General features: G+C 36.7%; 1 pseudogene; it reads right to left on the reverse strand.

Annotated features, from left to right (window-relative positions):
• The window catches only part of LOC125339373, a 141590-nt pseudogene extending 124517 nt beyond the window's left edge, over positions 1-17073 (reverse strand).
• Positions 17074-17928: the final 855 nt, after the last annotated feature.

Here is a 17928-nt window from a genome sequence, read left to right on the forward strand (position 1 = left end):
CAATCCTAACTACTTAGGATGCTGAGATCTGGGGATCACGGTTCAAAGCCAACCCAGGCAGAAAAGTGAGATTCTTATCTCAAATAGACTACCAAAAAAAAAAAACAAACCCAAAAACTGAAGGTAGACCTGTGGCTCAGGTGACAGAGAGCTAGCCTTGCTCAAAAGAAGTTCAGTAACAGCACCCAGGCCCAGAATTTAAGTCCCAAGACCAGAAACAACAACAAAAAGACTTAATAGTACAACTTCCCACCTATAAAACAAGTAAATTATGGACTTTCCTTAAAGGGTAGTCACTATGGTTAATATGTCTATGAAACTGGCTGATAGAATACATCTTAAGAGTTATATATGTGAGATAACTCATGTTAGTGTGTGACAATCGTTTTACAGTGTGTTGGTGTCTTGTATGTCTTTGATACATGTGTTATATATACATATATATCACATATATATCATTTTTTTACTACCACTTCAATAAGGCTAGATAAATATATTTTAAAGGACAAGGTAACTGCAATACATGTGTACCAATATTATTTCATTAGTACAATTTTTCATTCATGAGGAGGATGATAAAAGGATGATGAATAACATGAATGTGTGGTATGTATTGGTTGTCTTCATTAATTTTACTTCCCTTGAATGGGAGTGAGAGTATGGATCTTGAAAAACATAGTGAATTTTATTATTACATCTTTATTTTCTGGTTCTTGGTTTGGTGCTTTTACCTCTCTGAAGCTGAAAGACAAAAGAGGAGTAAATCTTTCTTGGAATGTGTATATCACATTATCAGATTTGAATGTGTATATCACATTATCAGATTTGATAATTATAAGGCCTGGATAATTTATTGAACACCATACTTGGTTTGACAACTACCCATCCTCAATGGAATCCACAGATTGTTTTCCCTTTGGGAAAACCAAATTGAATCAAAGGAAAACCAAACAAGATACTTTCTAATTGTAAATCCAGAATGTATCAACGGTCCATTTTCTTAGAAGAAAAAAGAATTAATAAGAATAAGCATGTATTATGCAGTGTATGAGTCATGATGTACCAACAGTTTTCCACCATCTCTCAATGTTCTACAAGGAACATTTGTGACTGTCAAAGTCATGATGCTCTTCAGGTAAAGACAAGTTCCATAGTCCACCAGAAAACATATTCCCATAGCACTACAGGCAATTCATGTCATTCACCCCGGGCTTTCCAAAAGCCATTACTTCTCTCCGGTGAATGTGGATAAAAGAAAGGGGCTCTTACCTATCATATTTCTATTTTTGTTTGATACCATTCTCCACTTCTTTTATATTGAAGCAGAAATGAGAAGATATGATTTAGAGAACATAAATACAAATTAGCAATAAAATATCATTCAAACATGTTTCAATCTTCCAACTTCTGAGTAGATCATCTTCTAAGGAGTGACTCAAATGATAGAAAGCAAGCTGTGAGGAGAACAAACAAGCATGGGATAAGGCCCTGAGTTCAAGTCACATTACCAGAGAAGGAGAAGTAAGAAAAATTCATTGTATTGATAAGAATTTTCCTCACCAGTCAGGTTTATATCACAATTTGTGAAAGAGGTTTATCAGAACTTTTCTAGAACAAATTCACAGCTTGCCTAACACAGTAAGATAAAGGCTAAAAAATAACGTGTTGAATTGAAACTCTTTGTACAACTACTTAAAGATAACAAAATATTTTAAAAAGATAACAAGTAAAATAAAAATAATCCAGGGAAATATCTACATGCAATTAAATAATAAAATAACAGAGTACTTCTGTATCTTCACCAAATAACTGGGGGGTAAGTTTTGGCTATTTGGGGCTTTGCCATTATTAATACAATATGGGATTAAGGTAGCATTAGTAGTGTGACTATAAACAAATGACATTTTAATCTAAATTCACATCTTTCCCCTTAGAGCTGGTTACCACAGAAGTGACAGTCATTCTGGTCAACTGTGGGATGTGGAGGCCACATAGTATCTGAAAAGAACATTCAGAATCCAAGGAACTCTCCCTCAAAGTGGACAGAGGGACCCCTATGAGTGGGGTGGGGTGGGGGGAGGGGGGAGGCAGTCCTTTTCTGTGAGTACAAAGATTTAGGTCTATCATAGCTTAACTTGTCTGTGAGATTGTGAGATGTTTGACAACAGGTTTCACAATTTTCTGTACAAAGCCCAACCACTGATGTCAAAATCATTTCAGCAGTCACCAACATGGTTTATGACAGGTCAAACAAACAAAAAATCTAACACAGGTGCCACACCAAAGACAAATGTTAGGTTAGAATATGTTATTTAACTAACACCTGGAAATCATATTAACTAATGATGGCAAAGTTGCAAAACAGTTGTTTTACACTGCTGCTTACTAGCTATACCCCTTGAGTACATTTCTTAAACACCTTGCCTTATTTTTCTCATTTATTAAACTTGATTAATCATAATCAACTCAGTATACATTTCAATGTGGATTAGAATATAGAATATATTTCATGAGGATAATTTTGCTTCCATAGCTGGGTGTCAGTAGCTCATGAGAATTTTCCTAGCCACTCAGGAGGCTGAGATTTGTTGCTTGCCAGTAGTGGGCACAAAACGAATAAAGCACAAAGCTCTGAGTTCAACTCCTCTTACTGACACACACCAAGACCATGTTGTTCTAATTGTTATTTTCCTCATTTTTATGTTGGCAATGAAGATATTTAACCAAAACAAGTTATTACCTCAATCACTAGAATGAATTGAATGTAAACATATGGCAGGGACATTTGTTTAACTTAAATTTTAGATGTTATTCTCATCCTGAAAATGCTTGTGGATTGGTAATATTAAGAACATTGCCTCCCACAGAATCCTTAAATGCAGAACGAAGAATGCTTGTGTACCAGAGTACACAAGAGTTCTTCTCTTCCACAACAACATAAAGATAGGAGAATTACCAGGCAGCCTGTACGTAATAAGAAATGTTTACAGATGGGCTCAGTCCATGTAGGAATAGATAAGAAAATGTGTTGCCTTTGCACAATGGCTCTGGACTTTAGACCCATACCTACATTTAAACCTCAGTTTACCCAGCTCCGTGTGGGATGCTGAGGATGTAAATTCCTCATGTCTGCTTTCCTCTTACAAACCATATTCCTTTACTTGGTTCTTGAAGGCCTGGGAGGCACATTGAAGATGTGATCTGTGACAGTGCCTGGAAGGCTGGATGCACTCAGTAACTACTGGTTAAGGTTTGCCTCTTCTCCATACAAATGTGTGTGAATAATTCTTCAAGTTCATAAATAACACATTTCAATAAACAAGGTAAAAATACACAGTGAAAATAAGCATTTGTCCCTAGGGAATACACCTATGTAGCAAAAGACTCCTCAATAATTAGGGAGGAAATGGAAATTCCATATTTAGCTAACAGACATTAAAGGACAATAAAGGTAGTACTGAACAGCACTCACAAAAAGAATTGTCTTCTCATTTCCTACTCAAGCTAATTATGAAGAACAACAGAGCTGTGTGGTTAGTTCACATTAACAATAATAAGAAGCCCCACTGCAATTTCAGAATATCCCAGATTAGTGGCTAAATGAATAAGACTAATTCAAAACAAAAAATAGAAGCATAGTGCCATGATATGGAAGGTGATGTATTCACTGTACAATTATAGCTGAATTTCAATTTTTCTGAATAATCATGTATTCCACATGTGATGATCTAACAACCCATCTAAGGAAGCATCAGAAGGCTCAATGTGTTAACTAAGAAATTTAGATGACAGATTTATATCTACCAAATTTGCATTCTAATATTATTTTGAAATTTTTTTTTGTCACCTGTGGGAGTTGAACTCAGGGCCTGGGCACTGTCCCTGAGCTTCTTTGTGCTCAAGGCTAGTTCCCTACCACTTGAGCCACAGTTTTTGAGTGGCTAATTGGGGATAAGAGTCTCACAGGGACCTTTCTGCCTGGACTGGCTTTGAACCACTATCCTCAGATCTCAGCCTCCCCAGTAACTAGGAATACAGGTGTGAGCCACCAACACTCGGCTTGCAATTTTCTATTTAGAGTTTGATGATTTCTCTGAGTATGGTTACACTGAGATTATCAGACCATGTCTGTTGTCCCCAGACGCTATTAATCCAGTCTCATAAACTTTATTTTCAAAAACTAATGATCACAACAATGCAAGTCATCAATTGATAATCCATTGAGTCTGCAAATGTGTCTACAATAATAGTTGAGCTGTTCTCGGGCAATTGGAGGCAATTATTGGAGGCAGTTATGCCAGATGACATCACTATCTAGCACACCAATAAGTTCAAATAAGGAAACCAGAAATAGAAGTCAGATTCACAGGAGAAAGCAAGCCATTTCCCTAGATCTCAGCACACTCTACCATACCTAACATGGTTATAATGGAAACACCTTATCCATGTCTGATCCACTAACGGAAACTTACTTGATAGCAAATAACACATTGTTGAAGAAAAGAGCAACAAATTCAATTTATATCTCACAGCCCAAGTCAATAAGAAAAGTCTGACAAATCTCTCTCCATAAATCCCCCAATTTCATGTTCTCTTTGGTTATATTGGGGGAAAGTCAGAGCAGAAAATGAGGTTTTTGTGCTATGAGTAGGCTATATAAACAGAAAGTTTGTTTTTGAAGTACTACAGGCCATCACAAATACTTGAGGCGTTGGAGATTACCAGAAAAACAGTATTTGCAGAAAATTAAGGGGAATTAAAAGACTTCATAAAACCATTTTAAATGAACAGTTACCTAGTCACAAGAAGCATTTTGACTAAGAGTCCTTATTTTAAGGCTGGCTGAAAATAAAAACTGTCCTGAAGTTCAACAATTATCCCTGGTATCAACAGACAATTAGACCCAAGAGCTACTTGGACCAAAATCTGTAAATGCTCAAATATCTTATATAAAATCTCATAGTATTTGGTACAACCCACAAACATCTTCTCCTATAACTTAAATCATTTTCAGTTACTTATAATACCTAGTACTATATGTGTGTGTGTGTGTTGCGTTGTATTGTTTAGGGAAAAATAATGAGTAAACAATGTGTACATATTTATTACAGAAACAGTAGTCTTTCCTAGTATGTTTGATGCTTGATTGGTTGGGTTCAAAGATTCAGAAATTGTGCATATGGAAGGCTGACTTTATATCTTTCTAACAAGTGATGGAAAGCTGACACTTATACATTCCAAAAAACTACATATAGTTACTTCCAGTTCAAGGTCAAATGAGTCACAACAAGAGGCACTCACACAACTGAAATCACAGAGAAGCTAGAGCTTTGGCTGGCGAGTATAGGTCTGCTATGCTTCACAGACAACTTTATCTATATTCCTAGTTTTCGCCTTTGGCTGAATGATGGTGCTGTTCATCTTTCTACCACTTTCTAAAAAATCTTCCTAATGTGCTACTTTCCCTGAACTGATGAGGCAAGACAAGGATCCAGTATGTGCTTAATTTGAAGAGAAGAGCCTTGATTCTACTACTTCCTGACTTCTGGGTTATTTTTCTTTTAACTTATAAAGTGCTTTGCAAATTGCAACAAAATATCTTCAACTTAACTTGAGGGTAAGGATGAGAGGGAGTAAAGGGGGAAGAGCAACAGATGTGATGAATGACACTGATCAAAATGCACTGTACATGTTACCTGATGTGTGGAACTATAACCCCTTTGTAAAACTACTTAATATTCAAATTTAATTTTTTTCATTCTTGCTTTTAATTACAACCTTGAAGTTTATAGTCTTATATCTTATTTAAGATAGGACAGGAATAAATATTATTCACCCATGTATCTATATATTACAAATTTCACCTGCTCAGTCCTAGTTAGCAGAACAATAATGTTTAAAACTGCAAAAATACATAAGCACTTGCCCACATATTAGACTGCATCACCCTGCCATTGTCCTACTTCAAGAGATGTCCTTTATTGAGAGCGAGATCATGATCACTGTTTATTCATTGTTGTAGTTCCAGTATATCAATTCACTGGTCTGTCACCTTCAGGAGAGAAATGATTCAAGGTGCTGGTGGTTCGTACCTGTAATCCTAGCTATTCAAAAAACTTAGACCTGTAGGATTTCAGTTCAAAGCCAATCTGGGCAGCCTAGTCAATCTCCAATTGACCAGCAAAAAATGTTGGACAAAGGTGTGACCCAAGGGGTAGAGCACAAACAGTGTGCAAATAAGCTAACCAAAAGTGAACTCCTGAGTGAAAGCCATTGTACCATTGAGAGAGAAAAGAACACAGAAAGATGGAATCTCAATGTTGTTTTGATTTGCATTTCTTTTATGGCCAGTGTCATAGAGCACTTTTTTTTTTTTTTTTTTTTGGCCAGTCCTGGGCCTTGGACTCAGGGCCTGAGCACTGTCCCTGGCTTCTTCCCGCTCAAGGCTACCACTCTGCCACTTGAGCCACAGCGCCGCTTCTGGCCGTTTTCTGTATATGTGGTGCTGGGGAATCGAACCTAGGGCCTCGTGTATCCGAGGCAGGCACTCTTGCCACTAGGCTATATCCCCAGCCCCCATAGAGCACTTTTTCATATGTCTCTTGGCCATTCTCATTTCCTCCTCAGAGAAGTCTATTTTTAGGTCTTTAGCCCACTTGTTGAGGGAGCTTTTGGGTCTTTGCGGTTTTGTTTTGGAGGAATTTAATATTTTTAGTTCTGCATATATTTTAGATATGAGGCCTTTGTCCATTGTATGGCCGGTAAAGATCTTTTCCCAATCTGTGGGCTTTCTATTTATCTTGCAAGCTATGTCCTTTACCCCCCACCTCACCCCAGTAAAAATGTCCTTTGTCAAGAAAATTAACAATAACAAATGTTGGAGGGGATGTGGCCAAAAGGGAACCCTACTTCATTGTTGGTGGGAATGTAAACTGGTTCAGCCACTCTGGAAAGCAGTATGGAGATTCCTCAGAAGGCTAAACATAGAGCTCCCCTATGACCTAGCAGCCCCACTTTTGGGTATTTATCCAAAAGACCACAAGCATAATCACACTAAAGCCACCAGCACAACAATGTTCATCGCAGCACAATTTCTCATAGCTAGAATCTGGAACCAACCCAGATGCCCCTCAGTAGATGAATGAATCAGAAAAATGTGGTACATATACACAATGGAATTTATGCCTCTATCAGAAATAATGACATTGCCCCATTTGTAAGGAAATGGAAGGACCTGGAAAAAGTTATACTAAGTGAAGTGAGCCAGACCCAAAGAAACATGGACTCTATAGTCTCCCTCATAGGGAATAATTAGCACAGGTTTAGGCAAGTCACAGCAGAGGATCACAGAGCCCAAAGAGCCCAATAGCTATACTCTTATGAACATATAAGATGATGCTAAGTAAAATGAACTCCATGTTATGGAAACGATTGTTATATCACTGTTGTAACTACTTTCAACATGCTATGTGTAACTGTAGCTTCTATTATTGATGATCTTCTTGTATCATCTTCCTGTGGTGTACCTGCACTATCTCTGTATCTTATCTGAGTATATTGGAAACCGTGTATACTGGTATTAGAACTAGGAAACTGAAAGAGAATACCAAAATCGAGAGACACAGGGTAAAAAAGACAAACGACCCCAAAAGCAATACTTGGAAAACCATTTGGTGTAAACCAACTGAACAACTCATGGGGGGAGAGGGGAAGAGAGAGGGGGGAGGAGGTAACAAACAGTACAAGAAATTTACCCAAGGCCTAACATATGAAACTGTAACCCCTCTGTACATCAATTTGACAATAAAATAAAATAAATTTTAAAAAGAACACAGAAAGAGGCAGACACAGAGATGGTGACAGAGATGGAGAGAGAAAAGGGAAAGGGGGTGAGAAACACTTCTTCCAGTCCCAAAAGATGGAAAACTGATTTTCATTTACAAGATAAATATACATGTATTAGGAAGGAAGGGAGGAAGGAAGGAATTGGGGGGAGGGAAAGAAGGGAGGGAGGATAGGGAAGGAGGGAAAGAGAGACGGTGGGAGGGAGGGGGGTAAAGAGAAGGTTTTATTCTCAATGGTGGGGGAAATAAATTAATATGGAAGCAAGATTCAAATTGCTTCTCATCCAGTCCTCTAAAAACCACTGACTGTATCCACAATTTGTTGTCAGTTCCTTTTAGCCAAAGTCATTTTGATCCTGAGAGATGGAATACGGCTCAGGAAGAGCCTTAGGTTCCAGGTAAAATTCAGAGCTCCAAGAGAGCTTCTTCAACACAGAAGTTGGTGATAGAATTATGAAATAAGAGAATTAGCAGTATGCTACTTTTGTTATTACAAAATTAGTGCCAATTTTAAAATATTTATGTGAGTCCGTAATTTCAAAGCCTATATAGGAAGGGAAGGTAGGCACAGCGTAGACATGTAGCTGGGTCGTGGGCCCTCCAGTTCCTTTTGGACTCTGAGTTACCAACATTAGAGGTTTAAATCATGGGTACTACATTTTGTTATACAGTGGATGTCAAACAATTTAGCAAAATGTTAAAAGATCTTCTCATTAATAAATTTATTAAAATACAAAAAATGGAAAGAACATGCTTACAATGTGCATGATAAGTTTTTCTTTCTCTAACTCTGAAAAACTCAAAAGTATAAGGGGATAAGAGAAGTTACAAATACTATATAATCCATCTTCTTTATTTGGTTAGAAATCTATGATCCCAACAAATCAAAAGGTCACCTTGCTTGTTAATAGCAGTGTTGGCCTCTGACCCAGGCCATTTCCAATATAGCACATTGAATTATTCTAATAGGGAGATTAAATACATAGACTATATATTGTGATGCTCTTACAATTTTTTGTTGTTTTATTTCTTGAATGTCTAATGGCAAATAGTTCATTCTCACGAATAAGGGTAACAATAAATAATTATTCAAATATACCTTTAAAAGTTTAAGTTGAACAAGTTTAAATATAGTTTACAGTAAGATTTCCCTGAGATTTTAATAAAATAATATTCAATATTAGTTGTACTCACCATCTAAATATTTTATAAATATGAGTTATTTTATTTTTAAATATAACCTTATATTGGCTATTTAAGATGAACTATTTTGTGTTGGTAAATTTGGAATATACGTTGGACTCGATTTTCTAGGGCTTTTTTTTTTTTATGAAACGAACTGAAAGCTTTTATTTTGTATGGGAGATTGAACTCAAGACCTCTCACTCTCATAGGACTTTCTTGTTCATGGCTAGAACTCTAGCACTTAAACTCATGCCTCCAATCCAGCTCTTTAGTGGTTAATTAAAGATGGGCTCTCACATACTTTCTTGCCTAGGCTGGCATTAAGCTGTGGCCCTTTAAATATTAGCATCCTGTGTTCTAGGATTGTGGCAGCCACCAAAGACTGAATTGAGGATATTTACATGAATTAACTAGACCTGTAATTCCCATTCATATGTCTTTCTGGAATTTTGTATCACAGTTATAGCTTTGTAGAATGTGCTGGATATTCCTCCTTTTCTAACAACTGAAATAGTTTGGAAAAAGCAAAAAGGTACACTCTATATTTTGAACATTTAATAGAACTCCTCATAAAACCATCTACTGTTTTATTTGAACCACTAATTTAATTTTGTACATGGTTATAGGACAAATTGAGCTTTTTATTTCTCTTTAAATCATTCTTATACATTATATTTTCCCACAAATTTGTGCATTTCAGCAACATAATTGCTGGCACTACGATTACAGTCTTTTAAAGATCTATGTGTAGTTTGGATCCTTCAGCATTTATAGCATTATGCATTAGTAACTCCATTCTCTTGATCAATATTTTCAAGGATTCATGCATTTTCTGGGATTTTTATTTTTAGGGATTTAAAACATAGAATGAGTCTAAATTTTGCATCTCTACAATGTACTCCTTTTATTTTATGAGCTCATTCTCATTTTCTCCCTGAGTTCTAATCTTCCTTATTAGTCTTGGATGACAAACTTCCCAGAGTGAAATACTGTACCCCACATATAATACCAAGCACTCCTTACATTGTGGAGAATGTGGATGATATGTGATCAAATACAGCAACTCCATTCTTGCCCTTTAAACCAATCCTATGATATATTTTCATTCACAGTTTAGAAATGTCTGATAAACTGCCTATTGTCTTAGCCCAACATTCCTTCCTGCTCTTCTTGAAGACCTATGTGCCAATAAAGGCCAGCCCGTTTATTTCTTTGCCTTTCATATTATTTGTCAAATGTTAGTAGCAGAACTAAATATGAAAAATCTGATAACTAGAGTGACTATGATAATTTATGCTATTTTTCCCACTTTGCTCTGTCATTAATTGGCAAAGGATCTCATCAAAGTTGATGAAAAAGAAGTTATCTAATAATTCTTTTTAGCTAGTTAACAAAGACCATGTCATTTTCATCTCATAGTGGGAATCCATTGTAAAAGGAATAAACGGACACTTTCCCTGAAGGAAATTGATATCAAGTGAACCTCAAAAACCAGCTTTAGCTTGATATCAATCATTTGCTTAATTATGTCCATCTTCAGCATGCTTTGAATTTTTCTCAGACAAGGCCACAATGTCTGAGAATACAGAAGCTGTGCTGTGTTCCCTGAATTAAGGGCTTTTCCATTGCCTGTGTCTCTCTCCCATTAGTTACATCTAATAATCTGAAAGTGAATGTGCTTAATAGGCTTTGTCTGTGAAGAGCCTCATTTCTTTCTTGTGAAGGAAACTATAGCCTTGGAATTGTGTCTTCATGCACTCTACCTTTTGACAGCACTGGGCCTTTATTTATGAAAGATGTTTAATTAATGCCCTTGGATAAACTGTTAACCTTTGAAATGGTTTCCTGATGCATGGAAGCCCTTTCTTTTCTGCCAGGAATTGATTTTGGAAATGGCTCTGCCTCCTCATAACTTATGATTCAGAGAAAGAGAGCATGCAGTGTGGAACTTACTGGAGAGGGTGTGAAATACAATGATGAAGGTTTTGCACAGAGACTCAGAAGTCCACTGGGAACCAACAATTGAAAAGATGTGCAATCAAATCTCAAGAGAAAAGAAAATTTTACAAAGACATATGATCTTATCCCACTGAACTGGAACCATAGCACTGAAAACTGTATACAAGGATTACACACAAGAAGAAGGGAGAATGCAACTCTTAAGTGAATCAGTTTTGTTCTATTTACCTGTCATGGCTACCAGGGACTGTTTCAAGGAAAAGATTGTTAACTGTTCTTCAGAATTTGATGCCTGTTAATTCACATATTGTTTAATGTAATGATGTGTACTAAAACAGTTTAGAAAACAATTTTGCAAAGAAAACTATACCGGGTTATGTTTCAGAGGTTGGTCAAATTGCTTATTTCATCAGTGTTAGCAAAATTAAATTATTTTAATTCCAAAATTAACCACAGTAGTGTAGCCTGAAGTTACCTCAGGATTTGTTGTCCCACTTATCTCCCATAGAAGGCCATATTGGTTTGATCACATAGAAGTTATAGAAAGTATTTTCTACCATAGAGAAAAATAAAGGGAAGTATGTTCTCAGCTATGTTATTAGCACTATGCTTTTTTAGATCTTCATTTTTAGTATCTGTCTTCTTATAAACAATACAGATTGCTTATTAAAATAAGAAGGGGTAATACAGATCTGAGTAGAATCACAAACTGAAATCCACTGGTTTAAAAAATAGTTCTAGCATAGAGAAAGGCCGTTGATTTTTGAAGGTTTATTTTATATCCTGCAACTTTGCCAAAGTTTTGGATCAGCTCTAGTAGCTTGGGGGTAGAGTCTATGGGATTCTTTAGGTATAGGATCATGTCATCTGCGAAGAGAGAAAGTTTAACTTCCTCTTTTCCTATTTGGATCCCCTTTATATTCTCTTCTTGCCTAATTGCTCTGGCTAGGAATTCTAGTACTATGTTGAAGAGCAGGGGAGAGAGTGGACATCCCTGCCTTGTTCCTGATTTTAAAGGGAATGGCTTTAGTTTTTCACCATTTAGAGTTATGCTTGCTGTTGGTTTGTCATAAACTGCCTTGATTATATTCAGGAATGTTCCCTGGAATCCCAGTTTTTCCAGGGCTCTTAGCATAAATGGGTGCTGGATTTTATCGAACGCTTTTTCTGCATCCAGTGATATAACCATGTGGTTCTTTACCTTGCTCCGGTTGATGTGGTGGATTACATTAATTGACTTGCGTATATTAAACCAGCTTTGCATCCCTGGGATGAATCCAGTTTGATCGTGGTGTATGATTTTTTTGATGACCTGTTGAAGTCGATTGGCCAGAATTTTGTTGAGAATTTTTGCATCTATGTTCATCAGGGAGATTGGTCTGTAGTCCTCTTTCCGTGATGAGTCTCTGCCTGGTTTTAGGATGAGGGTTATACTAACAACCCGAAGACCGAGGCTGAAATCAGGAAAGCAACTCCTTTTGCAATAGCCCCCCAAAACATAAAATACCTAGGAATAACCTTAACCAAAGAAGTGAAAGACCTCTTTGAAGAGAACTTTAAAAGCTTGAAAAATGAAATTAAGTCTGAACTAAGAAAATGGAAAAACCTCCCATGCTCCTGGATTGGGAGGATTAATATAATCAAAATGGCAATATTGCCAAAGGCTATCTACAAATTCAATGCAATACCCATTAATATCCCAACACCATTCTTTAATGAAATAGAGGAAGCAATCCAGAAATTCATATGGAACAATAAAAGACCTAGAATAGAAAAAAACACTCCTAAGCAGAAAGAACAGTGCTGGAGGAATTACAATACCCAACTTCAAGCTGTATTATAAAGCTATAGTAATAAAAACAGCTTGGTATTGGCACCGGAACAGGCCTGAAGACCAATGGAACAGAATTGAAGACCCAGAATTAAACCCACAGAACTACGCCTACTTAATCTTTGATAAAGGAGCTAAAACAATAGTATGGAAGAAAGATAGCCTCTTTAACAAATGGTGCTGGCAAAACTGGCTCAGCACATGCAACAAACTAAAACTAGATCCTTATATATCACCCTGCACCAAAATCAATTCCAAATGGATTAAAGACCTTGAAATCAAAACGGGCACCCTGAAAACACTAAAGGAAGGAGTAGGAGAAACACTTGGGCTCCTTGGCACAGGACAGAACTTCCTTAACAAAGACCCTGAAAGGCTACAAATCAAAGAAAGGTTGGACAAATGGGACTGCATCAAACTCCAGAGCTTCTGCACGGCAAAGGACATAGCTCTCAAGATAAACAGAAAGCCCACAGACTGGGAGAAGATCTTTACCGGACATTCAACAGACAAAGGCCTCATCTCTAAAATATATGCAGAACTAAAAAAATTACCTTCTTCCAAAACAAAACCGCAAAGAACCAATAGCCCCCTCATCAAGTGGGCTAAAGACTTACAAAGAAACTTCTCTGATGAGGAAATGAGAATGGCCAATAGACATATGAAAAAATGCTCTACATCACTGGCCATAAAGGAAATGCAAATCAAAACAACATTGAGATTCCATCTCACCCCAGCAAGAATGTCATATATCAAGAAAACTAATAATAACAATTGTTGGAGGGGATGTGGCTAAAAGGGAACCCTACTTCATTGTTGGTGGGAATGTAAACTGGTTCAGCCACTCTGGCAAGCAGTATGGAGATTCCTCAGAAGGCTCAATATAGAACTCCCCTATGACCCAGCAGCCCCACTCTTGGGTATCTATCCAAAAGCCCACAAACAAAATCACAATAATGCCACCAGCACAACAATGTTCATGGCAGCACAATTTGTCATAGCGAGAATCTGGAACCAACCCAGATGCCCCTCCATAGATGAATGGATCAGGAAAATGTGGTACATATACACAATGGAATTTTATGCCTCTATCAGAAAGAATGACATTGTTCCATTTGTAAGGAAATGGAAGGACTTGGAAAAAGTTATACTAAGTGAAGTGAGCCAGACCCAAAGAAACATGGACTCTATGGCCTCCCTTATTGGGCATAATTAGTACAGGTTTAGGCAAGCCATAGCAGAGCATCACAAAGCCCAATAGCTATACCCTTAGGAACACATAAGATGATGCTAAGTGAAATGAACTCCATGTTATGGAAACAAGTGATATATCACAGTTGTAACTACTTTCAACGTCCTATGTGTATGTGTAGTTTCTATTATTGATGATGTTCTTGTATCACCTTCCTATGGTTGTACCTACACTATCTCTGTAATCTTATCTGAGTATATTGGAAACCGTGTTTACTGGTATTGGAAGTAGGAAATTCAAAGGGAATACCAAATTTGAGAGACACAGGGTAAAAAAAAGAGAAATAACTACAAAAGCAATACTTGCAAAACTGTTTGGTGTAAGTGAACTGAACACCTGGGGGGGAGGGAAAGGGGGGAGGGAGGGGGGCATGAGGGACAAGGCAACAAACAGTACAAGAAATGTATCCAATGCCCAACGTATGATACTGTAACCTCTCTGTACATCAGTTTGATAATAAAAATTTGAGAAAAAAAATAGCTCTAACTTTCCCAGTCAAATTATGTGTTGATGTGTCATTCACCTAATGATAAACATCAGAGAATTTCTCCCCTACCATCATGGCATTTGAAGAATAGGGTAACATGTGTACACTTGAAGTGAGATTGTCTATTCTCCAACAAATATAACAGTTGGTTTAAATGATTGTCCTATGGATTTTCTAGAGAATTTGCTAGAATTCAAGCATAATTTTGGCTAAGTCTGCTCTTCCATACATCACAGTAATTGGGGCCTACAACAGCTACATCCCAAGGTTCCCTAAGTCCTCCACAGAAAATGGTCCAGTCAGCAAGGCTGAGTTCCTTGCACCTGTTCTCTTGATAGGATATATTCAGATGACAACAGCCCAAGACACTGTAGCCTAATCAGAATAAAGAAGTGACAGAATAAGTCATGAGCCATGAAGTTGTCCAAAAGGAGATAAGATGGAGAATACTGTAGACACTACAATTTCTTGATTTAAGGGAGAGATAATTTCCAGAAACACTATTCTATTTTAAGTTCTTTCAATTTTTATCTCTCTTACTCAAAATTCTAAGATGCTAGATGATCATAATGTAATAATCATTTTACTTGTAAAAACTTAAGGATTCCAGATTGTTTGCAACTATGAAAATAGAAAAAGACAATATGCTGAAATTCTTGGGGTAGTAGAGAAGGGAGAGTAATAGAGGGGGAGAGATGGATAGAATATATTGCAAACATATCTGAAAATGTGACCAAAAAAATTCTCCTCTGTAAAGCTAATATAAGATAACAAAATGCACTAAAAATACTAAGGATCAAAGGACAGAAGTAATTTTCTTAAATAATATTGTATCTGTAATAATCTGATTCTTCAAATCCATAGCTGAAGTTGTTACCAATATAGTCAAGGAAAATTATTAAGGTCTAACTAAAAAGGAAACAGTATAAATTGTACATGTAATTTCATGCAAGAAATTTGTACGAGATCGTGATAGAGCATCTTTGCCCCTGCCAAGCACATAGAAAGCAACCACACAGAGGAGATCTCTTCTGTTACTGTTACCTCCAAGAGTTTTTGTGAGCAGAAAAATGTGGGAATGCTTTTTCCTCTTCCTCGAATCCTAAAATAAGACCAAGATTAACTGCCTGTGGTTCAATTATGCATTTACCTTTATGGAGAGAACTTTAATGAGTTCTAATGTTCCAGGAGATAACACACATCTCCTTCTGTCAACCCTGAGCATTGTATAACTCCGTGATCTTTGTGAACCATGGTCAAGAATTGAAATTTGGCTGGGAAAATGGCCTAGTGGCAAGAGTGCTTGCCTGCCATACATGAAGCCCTAGGTTCGATTCCTCAGCACCACATATATAGAAAATGGCCAGAAGTGGTGCTGTGGCTCAAGTGGCAGAGTGCTAGCCTTGAGCAAAAAAAGCTAGGGACAGTGCTCAGGCCCTGAGTCCAAGCCCCAGGACTGACAAAAAAAAAGAATTGAAATTTGCCTTAGCCACTTGGGAAAGGTGATGGCAGGCTTCACTCTTAAGTAACTTATTAATCATCTGGATAAATTACTGATATTAGTATGCATACATTTGACCTAATTTCCATGCTTTCTAATTTCATTCTCTGCACTGTGCTTTGCAACCTACTGAAGCTTGCCTGTGTGTTACTTGTTGTCAGTGTATTTATTGCAAACCCTCAAGTTCAGTGGTCCTTAAACATTACAGAGCAATGGAGTGCTGATGTCCACACCCAGAATTTCTGATTCAGTACCCATCTGTGGGTACAAATCAAGCATTTGCACGTCCAATAAATTCCTATATGATGCCAAGACTGCTGACTAGGGAGAACACTTGAAGATGGAACTATCATACTACTAAGTAAACATAAAAGGTACAACAGACATATTAAATTAAATTTGTTACATGTGCTCTATAAATCATCAAAGAACATGTATTAAATTAGCAATGCTTTCATTTATTTCATAGCTACTTGGAAATATATGTATTTTTTAGAGCTTTGTACATATGTATTAAAATTCTCATATTATTAGAGCCATTTACATCCCTTCTACTGTGACAACCTATTTTAATCTAAGTGATATCCTATAATGACTTGAGAGGTATATCATGGCTTCTAACCAAATAAATAACTCAATAATAAATAAGCCAGCTTAATTGTGTTTTATAATAAGGGAAAAATGCTGTTCTATGCATTTTTCATATCTTCAAATTTCTTTCAATAAGGACAGTACACACTCAGAATAAAGACAAAGAGAAAAGAAAAAAAAGATTCAAGCAACTGTTTGGAAAACAGGAAACCAAAGATGGTTTGAGAAATGCCTAAGCGAAGCAGTGGTAACTGCAACATAATCACCTAGTGTGGTGGACACGTGAGCCACAGTGCCCCCATTGAACCTTCGTGATGCAGGACTGAGATGAGGGACTGGTTCTGCAGGACTTGCAGTCAGGTCTCTGTTTAGTGTTGTCAACACTGGGGACATCAGTAAAACTGATGCTTTACTCTCCACCATATTATCTTTGCAGTTCAGGAGGCTAAAGGCTATCATATAAATACTACAGGCTTAGGGTACACAGACAAATGGGGTTAGTAATTATTATAAAAAACAGAATTAGGTGAAATAAATACCAATGATATTCTCTACTTTTTCTTATAGTACAACATAATGCTTATAGGTAACCTTACATTTCTTCCCATGTGACTCTGGGTTGCCAACGCATGAGATTGGAAGGGCTTTGAAGACAGATTTGCCACCTGGGGCATGAGCTAAGGAATTGAATGTATTTGATTCTGAACAGGAAAATCAGAGAGTAAGGAGAGGGAACTAAAAAATAGACATTACTGATTATACATGGTTTTGTTTTAATTACTGAAGTTCTTACAATATGCCTAAACAAATACATAAATTCACTTGGAAAGAAAATTTAACTTATACTTCAGAAATGAACAATAGAAGATCCAACCAATATTTGGATTGCATAATTAATAATTAATCCTAGAGCATCTTGACAGTATTCCTCATTTATATCCATTCCCACAGAATTGATGTCTACTTTCCTTCCCAGCCTTCTTCCCCATTGAGCCAATAAATTTTACAAAATATGTTGACCATTTTAAATGTCAAAATTTATAAAATTTATCAAAGTATTTCTATTTTAAATCTGCAGATTTTCATATGAAAGATATTAAACAAAGCATGCATTCTGTCAATTAGCAGATTGGGTAGCAAAATATTGAAGAGTTTGCTATTAGTTGTGATTCCAATCTTGAATCCTGTTGCTATATTACCATTTCTGGGATCTTGGAAATCATTTTTAATGTTCATACTTCGCTTATAAAATGACAGTATCTGGGTGCTTGTAGCTCA

This window comes from Perognathus longimembris, chromosome 21 (assembly GCF_023159225.1).
Source record: "Perognathus longimembris pacificus isolate PPM17 chromosome 21, ASM2315922v1, whole genome shotgun sequence".
NCBI lineage: Eukaryota > Metazoa > Chordata > Mammalia > Rodentia > Heteromyidae > Perognathus > Perognathus longimembris.